General features: G+C 40.5%; 1 long non-coding RNA gene across 2 annotated transcripts; it reads right to left on the bottom strand.

Annotated features, from left to right (window-relative positions):
- Positions 1–4433: 4433 nt before the first annotated feature.
- LOC106009950 (uncharacterized) lies at positions 4434–20105 on the bottom strand. Of its 2 annotated transcripts, XR_015450095.1 has the most exons (5): positions 17466–20105; positions 13289–14885; positions 12906–13017; positions 8909–9004; positions 4434–4973 (listed from the first exon to the last, which is right to left on the bottom strand). It is a non-coding gene; the product is annotated as an uncharacterized LOC106009950 (long non-coding RNA). The 2 variants fall into 2 exon arrangements; XR_015450094.1 differs by having other exon boundaries at positions 13289–20105.
- Positions 20106–21125: the final 1020 nt, after the last annotated feature.

The following is a 21125-nucleotide window of genomic DNA, read 5'->3' as shown; positions in this document are numbered from 1 at the left end:
ATAGAATATCCTCCCTGGAACTCAGTCCCATGTCTACAATGTGAGGAAATGTTAGCCTGACCTGGCAACATTCAAGTCTTCTTGAGTTCAACATTTCTGAAATGGAGCTCCCCCATCGCCATCCCAAGCTCCTAGGGCAGAGAAGCTGAGCCTGTCCCAGCACCCTGAAGGAAGCTCCCCCACTGCCATCCCAAGCTCCTAGGGCACAGAAGGTGAGCCCCGTGGGTGCCAGAAGCACCTCTCCCCCCCATGGAAATGAGAAGACATGTAAACAAGCCTCAAAAATAGACTTCTGGATCACCTACAGCAACCCCAAAGGGAAACGAGATGGAACAATCTGATACTCAACCACCTGGACTCTCTGAACTGGCAACAAAAGAGGATCTGGGAAAAATGAAATCAGAAAGAATTACTCAGATAACAGCAAAGATTTTGCTCATGGTGCAAGACATGATTCATAAATCTAGAGAGGACACAGATTAAAAAATAGAGGATCTGAGGAACATGATGGAATCCCAACATAGGAAACAAATGGAATCCATAAAACAGATAAAAACAGATTTCCAAGAGATTAAAAACTCCATCGAAAGTCTGTGCAGCAGAATGAACTAATGTGAGGATAGAATTTCACATATAGAAGATAAGATTGCAATTAGTGACCAGGAAAAGAAAAATTGCTTTAAAATTGTAAGGGAACATGAGAAATCAATCCAGCAGCTGCTAGACGATGCAAAGAAGAATAACATAAGACTGATTTGACTCAATGAAGAAAGAGGAGAGAGTGCAGATGACATAAAAAAAACTCTTCACAGAAGTGATGGCAGAAAATTTCCCAAGGAGGGGAAAAGAACTTGGCATACAGATAAGTGAGGCATCTAGGACTCCAAAAAGCCGTGATCAAAAAAAATCTACACATATGCATATAATAGTTAGGATTCCAGAAATCCAACAGAAGAATAAAATTCTACAAGCAGTGAGAGAAAAGAAACAAATCACATACAAAGGAAAGCCCATCAGAATCACAGCAGACTTCTCAATGCAAACCCTCAAGGCAAGAAGAGCTTGGAGTGATGTATTTCAAGCCCTAAAGGAAAACAGCCTCCAACCCAGATTCATGTACCCTGCAAAACTATCTTTCAAAATTGATGGAGAAATAAGATACTTTCATGATAAAGACCACCTCAGGAACTTCATGAATACCAAACCGGCACTCCAAAAAATTTTAGACAATACCCTAGGAAAAGACAATGAGGATCACAACCCCAAGAAAGCCAGTAGAATGAATCCACTGGGCATGACAAATTAAATGCAAAGGGAGAGAATCCAACAAAACGAAAAAGTCATGACAAGGCTTTTAAAACTTTTAACTTCAACTCCCTAGTGAGTGTATAATTCAATCTTGTTATTGTACTGATTAGTATTTTTCTGATTCTAGAGTTGCCCACCTTTCCTTGTGCTATACTGACTATCATCTCCTTACGTCTACATTTTAATTGGGTTGTCTATTAATGAGCTCTAAGAATTCTTTAGACATTCTGCTCACAGGTTATATGCATTGTAAATATGGTCTGTTTAAGGACTTCTTTTCATTTTAATGATGTCATTTAAAGTTCTAAATTTTGATGGACTCTCATTTATCAATTTTTTTCTTTTATACATCATGTTTTTTGTATCCTAGGTAGTTCTTGCCTACCCTGAATTCATAAATATTTTCCCTTATAATTTCTTCTTAAAGTTTTATAGTTTTAGGTTTTCTTATTTAGGTTCATAGATCCCTTCAAGTTATGTTCATGTATGGAAATAAAGAGTCGAGGTTAATTTTTTATATATGGATACCAGGTGTTCTAGTGCCATTTGCTGAAAACACTATCTCTTCCTCAGCTCTCGAATTGAGTTTATATTCTATAAAATGTTAATGTTAAATAATCTTTCAAAACTCAGTGGACCATATATATGTGGTTCTATTTCTAGATTCTCTGTTTTATTCCAATGATCTATATGTCTTTCCTTACACCAACACTACCTTGATTACTGCAGCTTTAGAAGAAGTCTTAAAATTAGGTACTAAACATCTTCCAACACTGTTTTTGTTTTTGTTTTTGTTTTAACTTTTCTAGGTCCTTTGTATTCCTACATAACTTTTTAACTTCAATATCCAATTCTTCATTTATAGCAAGTATACACAGACCTGAATTTTTATATATACCTTGTGTTTTCTAATCCTGCTAAATTCAAGTACAAGTTCTAGGGGCTCCTAGAGATTTCTTAGTATTTTCTCTAGAGATGATCATTTCATCTACATATAAAGATTTTGCTTCTCCCTTGCCAATCCTATCCTAGTTGTGTCATTTTATTGCCAGACTATTTTGGTGGGGCCTAGGTTTCAAAGTTTAATGGACAGATAAAGAGTAAGCATATCTGCCCTTGTTCCCCACCTGAAGGAGAAAGCATTGTATCTTCTCCATTCATATAAGGCGTTCTCGCTGGAAGTATGGAGTACATGTCTTTAATCTGTTGAGAAGGTTCTGTTCTACTTCTAGTCTCCTGATAGCTTTTACCATGAACAGCTGTAGAAGTTAGTCCAATACTTTTTCTCCAACTACTGACAGGATCATATGGCTTTTCCCTTTCCTCTGTTTAAATGATGACTTTTGGAGGTGGATCTTCCAGTGCTGAACCAACACTGCCATCCCTATAACAAAACCACTTTCTACATCCTGCCAGATCTGACTTCTAATAGTTTGCTTTGTTAAACAAATTTCTATCTATGTTTATATGTTTTTCTTCTATTATCTTTATCCAGTTTTAGAATTAGCACAATGTTGAGTTCCTAAAATGAGGGGAGAAGTGTTCCTTCTTTTTTCTGCTTTAATTGTTTGATATAATTTATCAGTTAAAATGTTTATGAGCCTGCTGTTGTCATATAGGTAGGTTTTCAAGCTAGGAATATACTTTCTTTAATAGGTGCTATTCAAATTTTATATTTCCTCCAGAGTTAGTTTCATTAATTTGTCTTCCAAGGTACTTCTTAGAAGTTGTCAAATTTATTTCAAAACAGATTTTTGAAATATGCTTTCTATATCCTTTTAAATTCTGTAAAATCTGTGATAATGTCTCCTAGATCTTGATATTGTAATTTTAAAAATGTATAATTGATATTGTGTAACAGGAAGAAAAGGTCTAAAGGAGGAGGGGAAGTGGGAGGGGTAGGGGAAAGGAAAAAAGGGAAAAGAAAAAATATGAGAAGAGGAAAAAAAATGGAAACAAAGTCTTTGCAAATAGGGAAGGGTGGAGGGGATGAAGGGAGGGCAAGGGAAGGGGAAAAAAATAAGAACCAAGAGACTCATGCAATGGTACAAGATCCCAATGATGAATGTAACTGTATTTTATACCAAAAACGTACCAATAAACGTAATGGAAGAAAGAGAAAAAAAAAACAAAAAAACATCTTTTTTCCTCTTGAAGGAAATTGCCACAAACCTCATCACTGAATGTGAAATACCTTTCTATATGGCAACTGTCTCCTTACATTTTCTTTTTTTTTTTTTGGTACCAGGGATTGAACTTGGGACCTTGCACTTTCAAGGCAGACGGTGGAACCACTAAGCTAAATCCCCAGCCCTACATTTTCAGTGATTAAGAATTTGTAAAGACTGTTGCAGGATTTGATGGTGCTTGGAAAAGAGTGTAGTCTCCTGAAGGGAGCAGAAAGCAGATAAAAGCACTGCTAATAGTTAACCGCCCCACTGAATTCCCAGCTTATGCACACACGCATCCAGTCAGAGCCTCTCCCGTGCCCTCCACAGCCCATAGATGAAGGTCACCATTTGGGGGCTCTTTGCAATCCGTGAACAGTTATTACTTACTGCATATTGGCTCCTGCACTCCAAATCCTCACCCCAAAAGCTTGTTTCTCCAATCCCAATGCAATCCTTCAAGACTTGTCTCAAAAATCCTCTGTCACTGTCCCAGAGCATTAGGCCATGTTCTGGGTTCCCACAGTGCGCCTAAGCAACTGTTACACTCATATACATTCCTGCACATGTGCATAGCTGAAATGTGCATAGGACACATATAAAATAATATTTAAATTGTTAGTATATACATTTAAATTGTATAAGTTTATTACATTTTTGTTATATCTATTTATACTGATATACTTTTATAGAGAAATATATACTTATTTATTTCTCTAATTTATATTTGTCTATGTAATTATTGAGGAAGTATGTTAATTACTTCAATATATTAAATATGCCTGGGATTTAGCTCAGTGGCACCACGCTTGCCTTGCAAGGGCAAGGTCATGAATTTGATCCCCAGTAAAAACAAAACAAAGAAAAAACAAAAAATATATTAAATATTTAAATATGTTTACATAAATGTGAATATATCATACACATACATGGTTATTATTAATACTTGTTTATTTATTTATTTAGATTTATTATATCTAGAGTATATTTAGTTAAATGTAAAATAAATATAAATATTTAATTTCTTGTCAACTTAAGTTACTGGACCATGAAGTCTTCTAGGTCAAGAATTTAGAAGATTCAGGTTCAGCTAGATATAATAATCACATATATTTATTTATTGAACTTTTACTCCATTCTGGACACTGAGCTAAATGATTTATGTACACCTCATTTAATCTATGCAACTATCCAATGAGTTCAATGCTATAATTATTCAACTCTATAGACAAAGAAATGAAAACTCGAACAAACTTGCCTCTAGTCTACAGGGCCTAGTTAGGCTTCCAGCTCAGGTTTGATCTCGACTCCAAGTATCCTGTCTGGGACCACTTGGTGACAGGGTGCCGGGTGAAGACCACACATCACATTGGGACAAAGCAAGAGCCTGGGAGTCTGGTGCACACCTGGGCCTCTTCTCTCTGGGTGGTGTGCTCTAGAACATTCTCTTGTCATTCATGGCCACAACTAGCGGAAGACCTGGATCTGCAGTAAGTGCTGGGAAGGGAAGAGAAAATGCATGATCACTGAATGAAGAAAGTTTACACTTTATCAAATATTGACATTGTTATTCCCCAGTGACAAAACTAAAAACTTAAATTCTTATATCTTCTGTATTCAGACAGCTTCTAACCTTTAGATTCTTGCAACTCAAGTAAAGGGAATTCATGAGAAAAGCAGAATCACAAGTCCCATTCTACACAGCAGATCAAAATCTGCATCTGGACAAGATCTTTGTGTGGTTCTTGTGTGCGAATAGCTTCAGAAATATTCATGTGGATAATTCTCTTCTCCTGTCCTGTATTATTCATCATGGCTCTACATAAAACTTATCTTATCCTCCATTATTGTTCCAACAATTTATATTTAAAAGAGATGTGGGGGTTATTGGGGAGAAGTTCCATAGGGTAGGAGAAAAATTAAAGCTCAGATTCTAGTATCAAGTTTGCTGCAAGTAAGTGGTCTATCCTCAGGCAAGGTACTCTCTACGTGATTTAAATTCCACTTTTATAATGTTTGTGGAGGAAGGATAAGAAAAAGGAGATTGGAAAGAGGGAGATTAGCAGAGATTATTATAAAGGCGACTGTTTTAATTCAAACATTTATCAAATAAAACAGATCTGACTAAAAATTTAAAGCATTACATTTTTGTCTTAACCACTGTTGTGTTTTGCCGAATGTAGCAATTACTCTATAAGTAACATGAACCAAGAATGAACAAGTGGTCACTCTTACACTTAAAAACTCTTAGAAATATTTCTCAAATATTTCTTCCATACACTTATAATAATTTTTACATACATTCACACTTAGGATGATGTAACAACATTTTAAATGAAATAGAACTATCATAATCCTGTCAATTAATGTTTCTGCAAATTTTCTTCAATAAGCATGTGTGTTTTACATACCTAATATCACAAAGTGCATAGTTATGCAATCTACATATTCCTTTATTATACTAGATCATTGGCACCTGAAAATAATTCAATAAACATTTATCTATTTGCACACTTTACATGTACATAGTTCATAATTATTTTAGAACTGCATAATATTCTCGTAAGGCAATGTGTCCAATTTTTAAAATAAGGTCCATAATGTTAGATATTTTGTTGAGTTGTGTTTTTACACCTTTACAAGAAAGAATACTAGAGGGAACACCTTCAACGATGTATGTTTGAGTGACATTACTCTGACATTCTTGGGAGGGGATTCATCGGGACAAAAATTATGAGCATTGTTATGGTTCTTGATAGAGACCCCTAAATTTTCTTTCTGGCTCCAAAATTCTGGGATTTTGAGAGCCACATTCCCCGATGGCTACAACAAAGACTGGAAGCCAGCAGCCAGCTACCAGTATCACCACAGTTCTTGAAGATGGCAAGACAGATATTACCACAGTTTTTTCTGTGATGGATGATTAAACCAAAATCAAAATCTGGTGCTAGACATTGGTATGGAGCGTCCAGTGGATAAAATATCATGTTACAAAATGACCAGAGACTACTCGGATAAACAAGATAAACTCAGAACTGCACTCTTTCCCAGAATCCGAAGTAGCTCTTTTGGAGCATGGATTTACAATTCTGTTTCTAGACTGTTTTTAAAATATCAAAGAGAAAGAACAGATGTCAGAATGAATTAATATCCTGGACGTTCAAAGCTGGAGACATCGGTTCAAATTCTCCCTAGTTGAAAGTAAAGATGAGTTTGTCTGGCTGCTTGGAGATCCCCGGTGGATATTTCATTCAGCCTCAAATTTGACAGTTTGACAGGAAGACCCTGGTGTCTTCTTTTTCATCACAATCTGAGGGCTGCAAGCTCAGATGATGGGAGGCAGGTGCCATAACTGTGTAGAGGGAACAGCATCTCCCACTTCTCTTACCACACATACCACTAGGGACTCCAATCCACTGTTCAAAATTTTCTCTTCAAGAGACGCTGAATTACACAGCTGTTGTTGAAGAGAGACAGGAAATAATGAAGGAGGAGCCCTGGCCCCTTGACTGACTAAATGATGGAGAGTCAAAGGCCATCACAGTGCAGCTGCAGAATCCATCAGTACGGCAATAACACGACTGCACACCATCCAAGTGGACTTAATAGAGATACTCCCTGGACACATTTACCTAGCGATGAATACCTCTGTTACCTCTCAAGTCAGTTTCTGACAGCTCATCACAGAGACCAAAGCATTATCATTAACACTCTTAGGCCTGATCACTGTTGTTTCTAGGAGCTCTTCCTGCTAAGGCATTTTCATAGCCCTGCTTTGTGCACCTGTAACATCCTTCTGCCCATTCCAACACTTCCCTCTCTGCCTGTAACATCCTGGACCTGTCTGCTTTCCCCCTCTGTTCTCTTGACTCCATAGGAGCAGAGAATGCACCTACCCCATTCAACAGTGTATCCCCTGCTATGTATCAGACTGCTCATCTCTAGGTGCATCCACTCCTTCATGTCTCTCTATGCATCTCAGTAAGGTCTTCAGAATAACCCTTGGAGCCACTATGGGCTTCAGGGGCCAGGAGGGGCTTACTTTGTGCAGGAGGGTCTTACCTGCTGGACCTGGGGTGGGGAAGGAGTGTCCTTAGCCAAGCCCCTCACTCCAGGAAGTCAGGTTCCAATTCCTGTGGGCCTTCACACAGGAAGTGTGGCTGGTGTGATGATAGGGAAAGGCAAATGATCTTTCCCTCAAGAAGTCAAAGGAAAAAGAGGCCACTGATAGATTACCCTTGGCTCAACCAGTGTCAATGACCAATCCAGAACAATATGGCTTCAGGAAAACCCAGGCTTAAGATTTTTTGACCAAAAAAAAATTACATGTACAGACTTACGGTATATCTGTTTTTCTTTCTAGTTAAGTTGGGTTTTCAATTTAAAGTACATTTAAGTGGAATTTTAAAGGAGCAGAAGAAGCAGATTTTTTCACACATGTCCCTGATGGTTTTCGCATGGCATCCCCACATGAAGAAAGCCTGGCTGATCCTAGATTTCTATATAGGTGGTTTGTCCATGTCTCATCCCAGGCACAGGTGCTGTTTTATTAGCATTCAGCTGTATCAAACTATGAGCATATGTTTCACTTAAAATTTATGTCTTTTAAGGCATAGTAAAGACAGTTGAAACATTCTTTCTTTCTCCCCCTCCAGAAACCTAGGAATGAATTCCTCACCACTAAGGCCAAGTCCAGGGGAAACAGGGGCAGCCAGCCAGGAAGGAGAGGGGAACCCAGAGAGCCCAGTCTCCAGCAGACTGACAAAGATCCGCCTCTAGGCCTTTAACCCGCAGTCACAGCGAGATCCCAGAGAACCCATAGAATATTATCCAGAGCTCTTCCTCTAAGTTTCCCTGCACTTTTAGTTAGAATAACAGCATGCCACCTGTCTTGAGCTTGAGTGCTAAAATCTCCTCCCAGAATTGCGTTCTTACCGTCAGCAAGAGAAGAGAGAAGGCCAAATTGTTCTTGTGCTTGAGCCTATGGGCCAATCCGTGTGTAAGGGGATTGGTATGCGGGGCAGATAGAGCTGTCTGCAGGAAATGCTGCCTGACTCCCTTTCGGAGCGCACCCTCCTCCTGATGCTTCCCCTCCGCCCCACACCAGCTCCCACCAGGGAGAGGCAGGGTCAACTGGATCACAGAAGAGGAGGACAGGTCCTCTGCACTCCCAGGATAAAAGAACAGCAGGGGCTGCCCAGTGAACGAGGGCAGGGCACTTCGCCACAGTCAACCCAGAAATCAGAGCGCACGATTGCAAGGTCTGCGGCCAAAGTCAGGGAATGTGGGCCAGGAGGAGGCTTGGATGAGCCAGACGGGGCTCCAACAAGAGTCTAACACCGTCCCTTTACCCAGAACCTAAGGAAAACTCCTTTAAAAAATCAAATTGCTGCAATTTCCATGGCATCTTCAGCTGAGTCTCCATGACTCACCTGGCAGCCAGTGATACACCTCATCTGAAGGCTGGGAGTGGAGGCTGATGAAACTGAAGCAAGATGCCTTACCAGATCAGATTTCAGTTTTCCAATCTGTAAAATGAAAATAACTCCCATGAGCAGGCTGTCATAAGGGCATCTTGAAGGTCTGAAGAGCCATCCATACCGGATGTAACTCTTTGTCAATCAACATTATCTCAAGCCCCTTCTCTTCATACCTTTTTATCTTGGGCACTGGAAGCCTGGGAACTACATATCGCAGACATGCTTTCTTGGCAAGCTTCTGGATACAAATTATGTTGGACAATAAGATTCATTTGTGGGATATTTTTAATATGCAAGGGAGCAAAAGGTACCTCTTCCTCTGTCAATAGTGGTGATGATGGTGGTCACTGTGACCCTCCATCGATGTGACCAGGGTCACAGCTAGCTGGTATCCACACTTCCCCTCTAGGCACCATCTGCAGGGCTCTGGGCCAATGTCATTTCCTGCATCTTCCTGGTCTCAGGTGGCAGCCACTGTGGTATAACCTGAAAGCTAGGTGTTTCTCACCTTCCTTTCTAGATTCTAGGCTTTTCCACAATGTAGTAAGCATTGTTACTTGTTTCTACCTCTGTGTAGCAAATCAACACAAACATACTGTCTTAAGTGACATTACTTGTTTATTATCTTACACTTCTGTAGGTCGAGTGAGCTCAACTGTGTTCATGCCAGGGCCTCACTAGGCTGAAATCAAGGGGTCAGACAAAAGTGAGCTCCATCTCCAGAATGGATCTACTTCTAAACTCAGTCACGCTGTCTGTAGAATCCATTTCCTCCTGGTGTTAGGACCGAGGCTCCCATTTCTTTGCTGGCTCCCAAGCAGGGTCCCCTCACCTCCCCAAAGCCATCCACCTTCCTGCACATGTGGCCTCCCTCACCTACAAACCAGAGACAGGATACTTAGCTTCTCACATCCCAGCCAGCTCAAGGTCGCTCATGCCAAACCCTCGAATACTGTGACTCTGATTTGATTTTCTGCCTTCTGTCACAGAAAAATCCTTGCTTTCAAGGGCCCACCAGATAATCCTTTCTTAAAACAAACTGTGCCATATAATATCTCATAACTACAGGAGTGATATATCAGCATATTCACAGCTTCTGGGATTAGAGTGAAACATCTTTGAGGGACCAATTTGAAATTCTGATTCCCATAGTACCCAATTCCCCCTGTCCCCTCTATTAAATTACACTGCTTTAAAAGTCTCAAAAATACTGATTGGATCTCTGTTCTGGGCCAGGAATAGGCTTAGGGTCAGTGACTTAAAGAGTAGTTTACTGGCCTGGGAAATCTCAAGGTCAACAAAAAACTCAGCTGTGCCATTGCAATAAAATGTCATATTAAGATGATAGCTGCATTAAAATTTTTTAATTATGTACCCCACACAATGCTAAATACTTTATACACAGTAATCTTTACCTTTACCCAGAGAAGTAAATGCAATTATTTTCTAAATTTCATTGAGGAGGAAACTCCAAAGCTGAATACAATTAAGTCACTTTCCCAAGAAAAGGGTTTTATAAACCACAGCGATCCAATTCTAACATTTCCCCTGGGTGAATAATGTCAAATAGCTCGTGCTCATGTCCTGCCCAGATCCCGCAGGATTCTTCTTCACTACTTTTGTGTTGTGCCCGCCCCCCCTCCTTAAGGCCATTCCCACACCCTTGGCTTCCCTTCCATAGCCAGGCCCGCACTCTTTCTTGGAGAACCAGCCTTTGCCCATAGCAGCAGCAGTGAAATCAAAGTGCCTCCTGCTAGCCCCCTGGGGTGGCTCTTCCCCACTGCCTACTGGATGTAAGAGTATGAACACTCCACTTCGTCTCGGGGCAGGACAGTTGTGAGGCTTGATTTATAGAGGTAATAAGCCTGCCTACAAACTTGGGCAAAGCTTTGCCAGCCACTGTGCACTTCTCTGGCTTCTACCCACTACTTTCCTTCCACCCATTAATTCTTCTGGGAATTTTCTTGTAAACGTTTGCACACAGATCTGAGGATCTCCCTGAGACCTGACATTTATGCTATACCACTCTGGAAACCAACAGAAGAGAGCATGAACTCTCATCTATGTGGGGCAGTTGGGGACACTTTCCAAAGTCCTTCCTATGGGTAAGATAAACAGAGGTCTGCTGAGGTGGACAAGTGAGAAAGAGCGTTCCAGTCAGAGAAGACTGCGTGGACATCACAGAGCTGGGAAGGCCGAGGGCAATCAAGGGTGGAGAAACAAATTGGATCCACTGGAGCAGAGGATAGAAGCAGGAACCCCCAAGAGTACGAGCCCTTGGGCGAGAAGCACCTAGGAGTATTAAGGGAGATGGAACATGACCATATTTTTAATTTTCATATGGCAAACTTTTTTTCCTTTTTTTTTTAAGGTGAAATACCTGTTTGTATTAGTTTTCCACTGATGTAAAACTAATTGTAACAAACCTTATGGCTCAAAACAACATTTTGGAATTCACACCAAAGTCTGAAGCTATAAATACTGCTTGATGCAGAATAGATGAGAGAGTTAGTTTTCTTTTTTTTCTCTGCCTTTTACCCAGAAGGCAGGAAGGGTGAAAAATTAAACAAGAAGATGTGTTTGACTCTTTAACTGGATCTCGCTATTTCTTGCTGTATTTAACACATCACAGCAGACATTCTAGTTGAAGGGAGCTGGGAACCTGTGGGCTTGCACGTGGAGGGGATACTGGGACTCGAGCCACTTTTTCTTTCCTTGCTCCGAGTTTCCATGAGATGAACAGCTTCTTCTGCCATCATTCCCACCATGATGCACTGCATCACCACAGGCCCCCTGAATCAGGGCCTTTCAACTACAAACTGTTTTCTCATCCTTCTCAGGCAGCTCATCCTAGGTCATTTACCCTCAAAACAAGATCACTGGCTCCCAGCTTCACTGTGTCCTCATTCAAAGCATATGGCAAACTTTTATGAAGAACTTACAATGAAGCTAGGAAACCAACCTAGGTATTAGGCAGTATAGCAATGAAGACCCCTAAATGCATATGCCTAAATTTCAGTTACCCAAGATTAAAATGTATTTTCCCAGGCCCACCAGCCGCAATGCAAATGCCAGTAGCCACAGGTGACTATCGGCCGTTATACTGAACAGTGCAGGTTCACAATCCTGGTATCAGTGCAGAAAGTTCTGGGATGGTGGTAGTCTGTCACATGAGTGGGTAGCTGGCATTCTCCTGGCTAATTGTTCATCTTACATGGCTGTTTCCCTCTTAGTCTTTTTCAAAAAGTCACTTCTCTCGTGCCGTTCTTTTTTTATATACAAAAGAATCTGAGGATTCTTTTGATTACAAAACCAGCGGCTGTACAAACACCTGGACTTGACAAGCAAATCGTAGTAGTGGTTGTCAAAAGACCAGGACTGCAGAAACCCCTTTGAAAATGCACGTGGCCTTTTATGTGCTGGGTAAGGGAGATACATTCGCACCTGCCTAGCAAATCTGAGCAGCAGGGCCTGCCTGCCTCACTCTGTTTACCTTACTCATCCTGAATATGTGCAGCTCACAGCACATCCTCTAAAATCAAAATAATATTTACGAAGGAGGCAAAAACTGAATTCCTCACCTGGCATTTTGTCATTTCCAGTGCCACAAAAATGAAAGTAAACTAACCACTAGCAACAGTGATATCTGAAATCTGCCAGGGAATTTAAAACTCATTTTTTAAATGAATTTTACAGATAAACCATAGGAATTGTAATTTTCCTTGAAGAATTATTTTTTCTTCCTCTTCATCTTTCATTTTATATAAGAACCAATGAGCAAAAAAATTTTCTTTTACTTATATTCTAGCATAAATCCATCCTAGACTTAAAAACCAAACTATGCAATCAAATATTTTAATGCAAATGTCAGTGTAGAGAAATCTAAGTCTAACAAAGATGAAGTGCCCAGTCCAAATCCTAGTGACCGGGTATGAAGCACTAAACTCACCCTCAAGAGGCAATTTAATATTCACTTGAGAAATGGTCCTGTGTTCCATTATTCCTGGTCTGGTACAGCTTTCAGGATCGAAATGAACACTGCTCCCTTCATGCAAGTTTTCCTTTATGAAAGAGAAGTTATAGAGAAGAGAAGAGAAAAAGGCTATTTTCAAAATAAAATTTTAGCTTTTGTTGATTGTAATACCAGCATCAGCTTAACTCAGTTAGCTTTATCTGATTGTTAGCAGACTTGATTTATAAAAAGGTTATAAACACTAGTAAACCAGTTCTTTTTTTGAGTGCTCAACACATTTCATTTATTTTCTTTTAAAAGTATTAGTTTATGTCGGCCATGCATAATAATTACATTCATCTTGGCGAATCGGTACATACATATTTCACATGTTGATCATTGCAGTCCCCTTCCCCTTCCTCAGTGCAGCTGAACCAGAAGCAGCATAGCAAAAAAATTGTGCTGCAGCCAGGGCAGGGAAGATGTTATTGCAGCTGATGACATTTCTCTCACATTTTTCTTTTTGTTTCCTTCTCTTTCTCTCTCTTCTCTCTCTCTCTCTCTCTCTCTCTCTCTCTCTCTCTCTCTCTCTCTCTCTCTCTCTCTCTCTCTCTCTGTCTCCTTTTCTTTCTCTTTCCTTCTTTTCTCTCTCTTTCTTTTTCTGTGTGTTGTTTGCTTTTGTTTAGAGCTTGGTTAATTCTGTTGTCCTTGCATCTGCAAGCTAAAGAATGCAGAGATTCCCGTCTTCTCTTTCTCCATTTCTGTAAGACTAAGGAGGCAATCATGGCCAAGGACTTGGAGTTTTCTGGTTGATTACAGAGAACTGGATTGTGCTCTACATTACAGCCTCGCAGCTCTGCTCCCAGATGAAAGGAAAAGCATAAAAGCGTCAGCGAAGCCTGGACTCTGCTCTTCCTGCTCTAACACGCCATCAAATATGGACGGGGCACTGACTGATGTCTGCATTCTCTTGTTCGTGTCTGCTGGGCTCAGCTGAGAATGTCTGGGAAGAACAGGTGGCCTCGCTAATGGAACAGATTCACTCGTTGTTTGTGTGTTTAATGAATCATTGAGTTACTGATCAGCAGTGAGCAATGGAAGCTGTTCAAACAGAAAGGAAGCCCAGCCGTGAGATGCAGCCCCAACACACTCCTTTGAAGCACTATTGGCCCCGTGGGGAGTGCAGGAGGCTTGGGGTTGACTCCCTACAGTTCCCAGAGAAATGGTAGCAAGAAGAAGGTGTTGTTTCTAGTTGAATGATGAAAGTTAACTCAGGGGGACACAGACCACAGGGCCAAATGTAAGAAGGGGGGGAGTGCAAACATCTGAACCAAATGTGGAGGTAGCACTGAGAGACAGGTGTTTGCAGTGAACCATGCAATATCCTCATCTTGCCCCCCTGGTCCTCAGGAAGCAACCAAGTGGCAAGGGACTGAAAGAAGGGAGAGTGAGGCTGGGGATTCTTACAGAGTTCATGGCACAGTGGAAATTGCTGTCATTTGGGAGGCAAGGCTGACCCTTCTTTGTGGGATTCTTACATGTTACACCCAAGTCTTTCCTGTGAGTAGAACTGACCTAGGGTACATTAGGATTGTACTTAATAGGCTGAGCTTCTTCCCCCATAAATAAGACTTTTCACTTGTCACCATTAAAAACCTGAATTTTAGATTCTCAGATCAGTGGCTTACATCATGCACTCATTCCACTTGAGCACCTGTCTCGCCTTCAGTAGTTTTTCTAGAACTACTCTCTTCGCTGTGATGCTCCATGAGCTCTCACTTCAAGCCCAGGCTTCTTCAGCATTTTTCCTTTTACAAGTAACAGCCCTTGAAGAGGATAACTAGATAGGCAAGCCTTCTTCATGGCTTTCCCAATACTTTCTGCAATCAGTTCATTGACCACTCCTCTCAAGATCTTTGTCTTCTCCCCTTGGGCCACGATTTTGATTTCTATCATCTTCTTTCAGATTTGACTGACCTACAGGGGTTAAGTGTAAGAAGTCATTCAAGTGTGATTATTGCTTTTTCCCGAATAAAAACAACAGAGTACAGATGAAACAACCCTCAGTCATTCCTCATGCTCTGTCATTTTTTTTACTATGGAGGATATTTTTTAATACATAAGACCCCTGCCATGGAAGTTGGTCAGGCAATTTTTGTTCTGACTATCCTCAATAATTAGGTTGCATTTTCTAATTCTGCCATCATTCTGCAAACCAACAAAGTCCATTTCAGAAACAGGATCATGGTGGCCCTCAGGTACAATTTTGGATCTTTTGAGTTTTTGTGACTAATGCTGCTCTGCATATTTTATATTTCATGTAACTAGTGTTTTCATATCTTGCCAACCTTTCTTAGAAAATGGATCGGCCACTTTCTTCTTGGTTCTCTCTTTTGGACAACTTTTGTGGGCTAATGTTTTCCAAAGGTAGGGCACACATGAGAGACATGGCAGAGTGTGGTTCGGTAAGGAGGAAACTGTGCTATGGGCCAGGCAGTGTGCTTTAGTTGGCCACTATCTCTGGACCACCATGGGTCATATACTGTCTAGGGTAGAGAATGGCTAGTTGTTCACTAAATCTATGTCCTGGATACACAGCTAAACTAAGCTCTTAGCCTTTCTTATAGTCAGATATGTTCAGGAAACAAGTTTTGGTCCAAGAAATAGGGGCCAAAGGAAAGTACTTTGCAATTGGGCCTGGATTATAGAACATCCTAGATGATCTGCCATGCTTGCTTTCTCTCATTTTTAGCTGGATCTTGATATATCAGGCTAGATTTAAAGATCCCATAATTTCTGTCAAATCTGGGTCCTCTTGACTCTCAGGGTGACCAGGAAGGATCTGAAGGAGTTGGAGAGTCCAAAGTAAGAACCACAGCTATAAGAAATCTCCTCGGTGTCCTTTCAAGCACTGTATAAACATGAACTCCTTCTACACGCACCATGAAAACTGAACAGTACAGAAGTGTTTCTGCGGACCTGTCCATCCTTGAATTGAGGCCATTGCCTTATTTCTACTCTCATCTACCTAGACAAAGACAGAAGAATGCTCTTCCTGTCCTTTTGAGATCTTGCAGTGGAAGGAGTGAGATTTTTCTCTCTTACATCTTTCTCTAGACACAGTGAGAAAGGAGGAGAACATAGAAGAGAAAGAAAACAGAAAGTTTTCTATGAGTCCACTGGTCAATTAATGAAAGGAATCATGAGATCTAAAGGCAGTGACATGAAATTTGGATGAGCCATAGGCCAGAATGAGGCCACAACTTGCCATTGCATTTGACTGGTGGAAGCTCTTTGGGATACAAATCTTGAATGATGGTCAGAACAGTGACAAGAAGGTTCTATTTACCAACACTCTCTTTCTATCAGTTTGCACTTAATCAAGCCAGCCTCAAATCCTTTTGTAACTAAAGGTCTCAGCTAATCTAAAATTAATCTCCTTCCATATGTCCTCCTTTTCAACTCAGAGAAGGATGTGAAAGCTATTCCTCCCCTAGGCAATGTTAATGCTGTTCAAAAAAATACACACATGTGTCCTGTGTGTACATAACATACAGTGCAATTTTCTAACTCCGAATGTTTGTGTGTAGAATGGTTGTAGTGGAATGTTTAACTCTTCCCAGACATGGAAGCTGCACCTTATGTCCTGTGGTGGGAATGTGACCAAATCCCAGAACATAAAGAATGCATTTGGTCTGGGGATTTAACCACCTGCCCCGCAAGGGCAAGGACCCGAGTTTGATCCCTGGTACAAAAAAAAAAAAAAAAAAAAGAATGCATTTGGTTTGTGGCCTTAAATAGTCAAACTAAGTATATAAGGATGCTTAGCCTTAAAAATAAAACATAATCCTATACTTTATTAAGCCTTTTAAACAAATCTTCAAAACATTTCTATAGCGCTCATTATGAAACAAGCATTGTTCTAAGTGCTTTTACAGATATTATCTTAATTCTCTATATGAGGAATATTATTACTGTGCCATTTCACAGGCAAAGAAGCTGGGGATAAAAGTAGGTTATTTGTCTCAATTCACACAGCTGTGTGCACAGCCTCTGTGCCATGCTACCTGATTCCTTTAATAAGTGTCTTCTCCCATATTTTCCTGTTACCCACATGGGCTTTGCTGCTCTCCCCACACTGGAAAGACATATGATGATATTCTCCAGTTATTTCTTCAAGTCCTAGTCAAGTAGTATGGGTCAAACCCAGGACGTCCAAGATGTAGTTCTATGAAAAGCTTTCATGGCAAGTATGGTATCTGAATAGAAGGTCTTGGTTTTAAAAAAAAAAAGTTTTCCATAAAGAACTTTAATTCTTAATCAGAAGCAAATGTTCAAACCATCCTTTTCTATAGAAAATAAAAATTTACAAGAATGGCTTTGCCTCCATAATTTTCTAGTTCAAGACTGTGAGTCAAAAAGACAGTATAAATGGGACATGTGCTAAAGACTAGTCATTTAAATGCTTATGGACATTGAAGAGTCCAGCTTTTTCTTTTCTAGCATTCAGGGAGAGTTTGGTGGAAACCAGCAGGGATGCATGACAAAAGATCTTACCTCCAGTCACAGCAATAATCCAGTTGGCTGGCTGACTCACAGGTGACAAAATTCACCTCTACTTTTGCTCCTGTTCGAAGTGAGAAGGACAAATTATATGATCTCCCAGGGTCTAATCCCATCTTAGCCCACTTGGAATTCACTGTGTCCCCGGTCCACAGATCCCAAGTGATCTGGCCTCTGACAACCTTTCCACCCTCATCTTATAAACTGGGCTCTTTGCTGCCTCAGCTCCAGCCACATGTACCTCTCTGCTGTTTGCTACAAAACACTAAGCTTCTTCCAACTTAGGACTTCTCCACTGGCGATTCCCTCTGGGAATATCCAGTCCCCAGATCATCACCTGGTTGGCTCTTTTTGGTTATTCAAGTAGCTGGTTCACTTCTTCAGTCACCTCTTCAGTGAACCTGTCCCCAACATTTCAGGCTAAATTATTCTCCCCATCCCAGAACTAACTCTCCATCAACCATCCTAATTTATAACTACCCATCACAATCTGCTGTTTTATTATTTATTTGCTGATTTGTTTATAGTCTGCCTACCCCACTAGGTCTGAACCACAGAGTGAGACATTTTCTGTTTTATGTACCACTGGATCTCCAGTGTCCCTGTAAGAGCACCATATTTACCAAACTAACAAATTCAAGAACTCAAGGATTTTCCACGGAGGAAAAACAGCACAGCCTGAAATGAGAGGCAGTGGGCTCTTTTCTGAAGACTCATTTCAGGGACCAGAGGATGCTCCAGTTTCCCTTTTCTACCCAACTCAGTGGTTTCAAAGCAAAGGTAGTGACTTTACACAGACCCACTGCACTAGGTTTGTGTGTCCTTCCTCCTCGGCTGACCCGCTATCTCTCAGTGACAAGTTACGAATTTCAATGACATTCTGTCTAATTATACTAACTGCTTCCCCAGGTGAAAATAACCAGAGCGGCACTTTATTGCTGAGGAAAGCTTTGCAGCTGTGTTCCGCAGACTGCGAGCTTCCAGATCTCCATGAGGCAGGCTCAAACCTAGTGGCTGACCAAGCTGGGTGCTGACCTGTGAGGGGCTCCTTATGGCAAGAAAGGCTCCAGACTGATGGTGTAAAGGCTGGCAGGCCACTCCCAGAGGCAAAGGTGTCCCTTTTCTCCCAGTAGACCAATTGGGTACTACAGCAGACCAAAGTAGACCTTCTGTCTTGTGTTTCCGGCCAGACAGAGCAAAGCCTCTGAGGCTTGAGGAGGCTGCATGGGGTTTCAGAAGCTGCTCCTCCCAGCTCAAAGGGAGAAGCCATGGTAACTTACCGTTGCCTCCTCAGGGCCATGGCAGGGTCTCCACCTGGGTGAGTCACCAGCTACTAAAGTTAAAGGGAGATGGAGTAGCACTGGAGGAGTCAGAGGACAGTCAGTGTCACTACCTGGATTTCAGAAAGCAAGAGGAGGCCCTTTGTGTGAGGGGCAAACCATCTTAATATCCGGAACCCAGATGTATGAGAAGGCACCCTTGCTCTCTTCTCTCCTCTTCTCTTCTCTTCCATTCTCAGCCTCCCTTGTTCCCTGACTTTTCCTCACCTCACACACAACTTCCACCTGGCTCTCTCGCCTCTCTACATCCTACACACTTGCCCAATCTTTTTTAAAAAAACCATGAACTGCATAGATTTCTGTCCCTGGGTGAACTGTCTTTGTCCCGTATTCAGCCTCTTTCAAACAATTATCACACCACATTTGTTGCATTTGCTTACTGTTTGTTCCCCCCTTGGTTTTAGCATACTCAGCCATCTAAGGCTGCCTGGGGCCATCCCAGTTTAGATTTGGGTCTCAGCGTAACTATCACAACAGTCTTCCCTTAGCCACAGGGCATATTTTTCAACACCCTCAGTGAATGCCAGAAATCATGGAGAGTATTACATCCTATTTGTACATACCTATGATAAGATTTAATTTATAAGTTAGGCACACTAGATGATTAATAACAATAACTAATAATAACATAGGACAGTTATAAAAATATACTGCAATTCAATTGCCAGCATCACTAGTCTTACGCTCTGGGACCATTCATAAGGATGACTTCAACACTTCTCTGTGACTCAGCTAGTATTCAAATCCAGACAACATGGTTCCGAGTGTGTAGTGTTTCATAGAAAGCAGATAGAGCCAAGTAGCTGAGTGTGTTACACATGTCCTGGAACTTGTACGTGATCATTGGTCCTGCGGCTGTATGGGTTAAAATTATCTAATGAGCATAACAACCTAGGAAGATCATGAGGGCATGTCTCATGGATTAATTTTAATAGAGTTGCCAATTGTTTATTTTGCTAAGTAAACACATTACAAAAGATAAAACATTGCTATCATTTCATAAAAGGTATTTTGATCCCAAGCAAATACAAAAGACATAATCAGACTTCATTTTATTATCTCAAATATTCTCTCTCAAGTATGGATGAGTATAATATTCTGTCATTCAAGTTTTTAAAAAGTCACCTTGCTTGCTTTATGTGCCAGCACGTAACAAATCTGCTTTATTAATAATTAAAGAGTTTTACTTTTGCATTCAATGTTATTATATAATAACAGTCTATTTTAGTTCCTTGATATTTGGTTAGTATGTATCAGGCAATTGAAATACAAAAATATATTTATGATTGCAAAAGTGAAGTGCTCTACTAATTAATCATGATTATAATAGCTAGTAATTGTGTAAAATTTAATTATAACTTTCTAATATGTAACTATAAATGAATAGTTTGACACCTGACACAAATGTTAAAAGAAAGTACATTTTCAAGATAATTAAGAAGAACATTATATCTCTTTAAAACTTTCACATTAAGAAAAATTTAAATGAAAGTACAAGCAGAATAATGGAGAATGGATTTGTTGTAATCCTCCTCTTTACGTAATTTTAATTATGTAATTCATAATAATTGCACTACTGAATAAACTTTCCCTGAGTTATATTCTGCTCTTCCCAAAAACCTAGTGACGGTTATTGAATGTGATTCTCTGTATCTCATACAGTAGACATTTAGACAGGCAGAAAAAGCAATTTAAGTCTTATTTTTAAATTCAACAGCATTTAGGATTAGGGATGGATTCAACTGGGTTTCTGCTTCATCTGGTTCGGAGCAATCTCTGAGCCTCACACAGTGATAACTGCAATGTTTTATCAAGAAAATATTTATACAATGGAAAAGGTAGGAAAGAATGGTGTTAAATGGTTTTCTTTGTTGATGGAATAAATAGGAAGATGCTAGGGTTGATTTAGAAATCACAAGCACAGATGTCTTCTGCACAGCTGCATGTGCATGCAGAAAGGAATCACAGGGCAGGAACATGGATAGAATAAGCACAATCTGCAGAAAGATGATGACCAAAGCACTGTGACCAGTCTTCCTGGATGGAAAAATGGTACAGTAGCGAATGCATGTTTGAAAAAAGCACTACTTGACAAGAGAGGGCCTCCACTGCCTATGTAGATGACAGTATGGAGATCAAGGGACTGACTGCCACCCAGGACTTATGCCCTGCCTGCAGGGGGTCAGTTTGTGAGCTGAAGCCTTCTACAGGGTTTGCTTAAAATCCGAGCCAAGTAAGTGGGGAATTCTGAGATGGTTTTGTTACCTGGAAATCCAGTTATCTTCTCCCACTGACACATTTCAATATCCAAGTA

Source organism: Heterocephalus glaber, unplaced genomic scaffold (assembly GCF_053883595.1).
Source record: "Heterocephalus glaber isolate CG9 unplaced genomic scaffold, H.glaber_assembly_v1.0 deba00000901, whole genome shotgun sequence".
NCBI classification, from domain to species: Eukaryota; Metazoa; Chordata; class Mammalia; order Rodentia; family Bathyergidae; genus Heterocephalus; species Heterocephalus glaber.
This window is presented reverse-complemented; position numbering and strand designations above follow the sequence as displayed.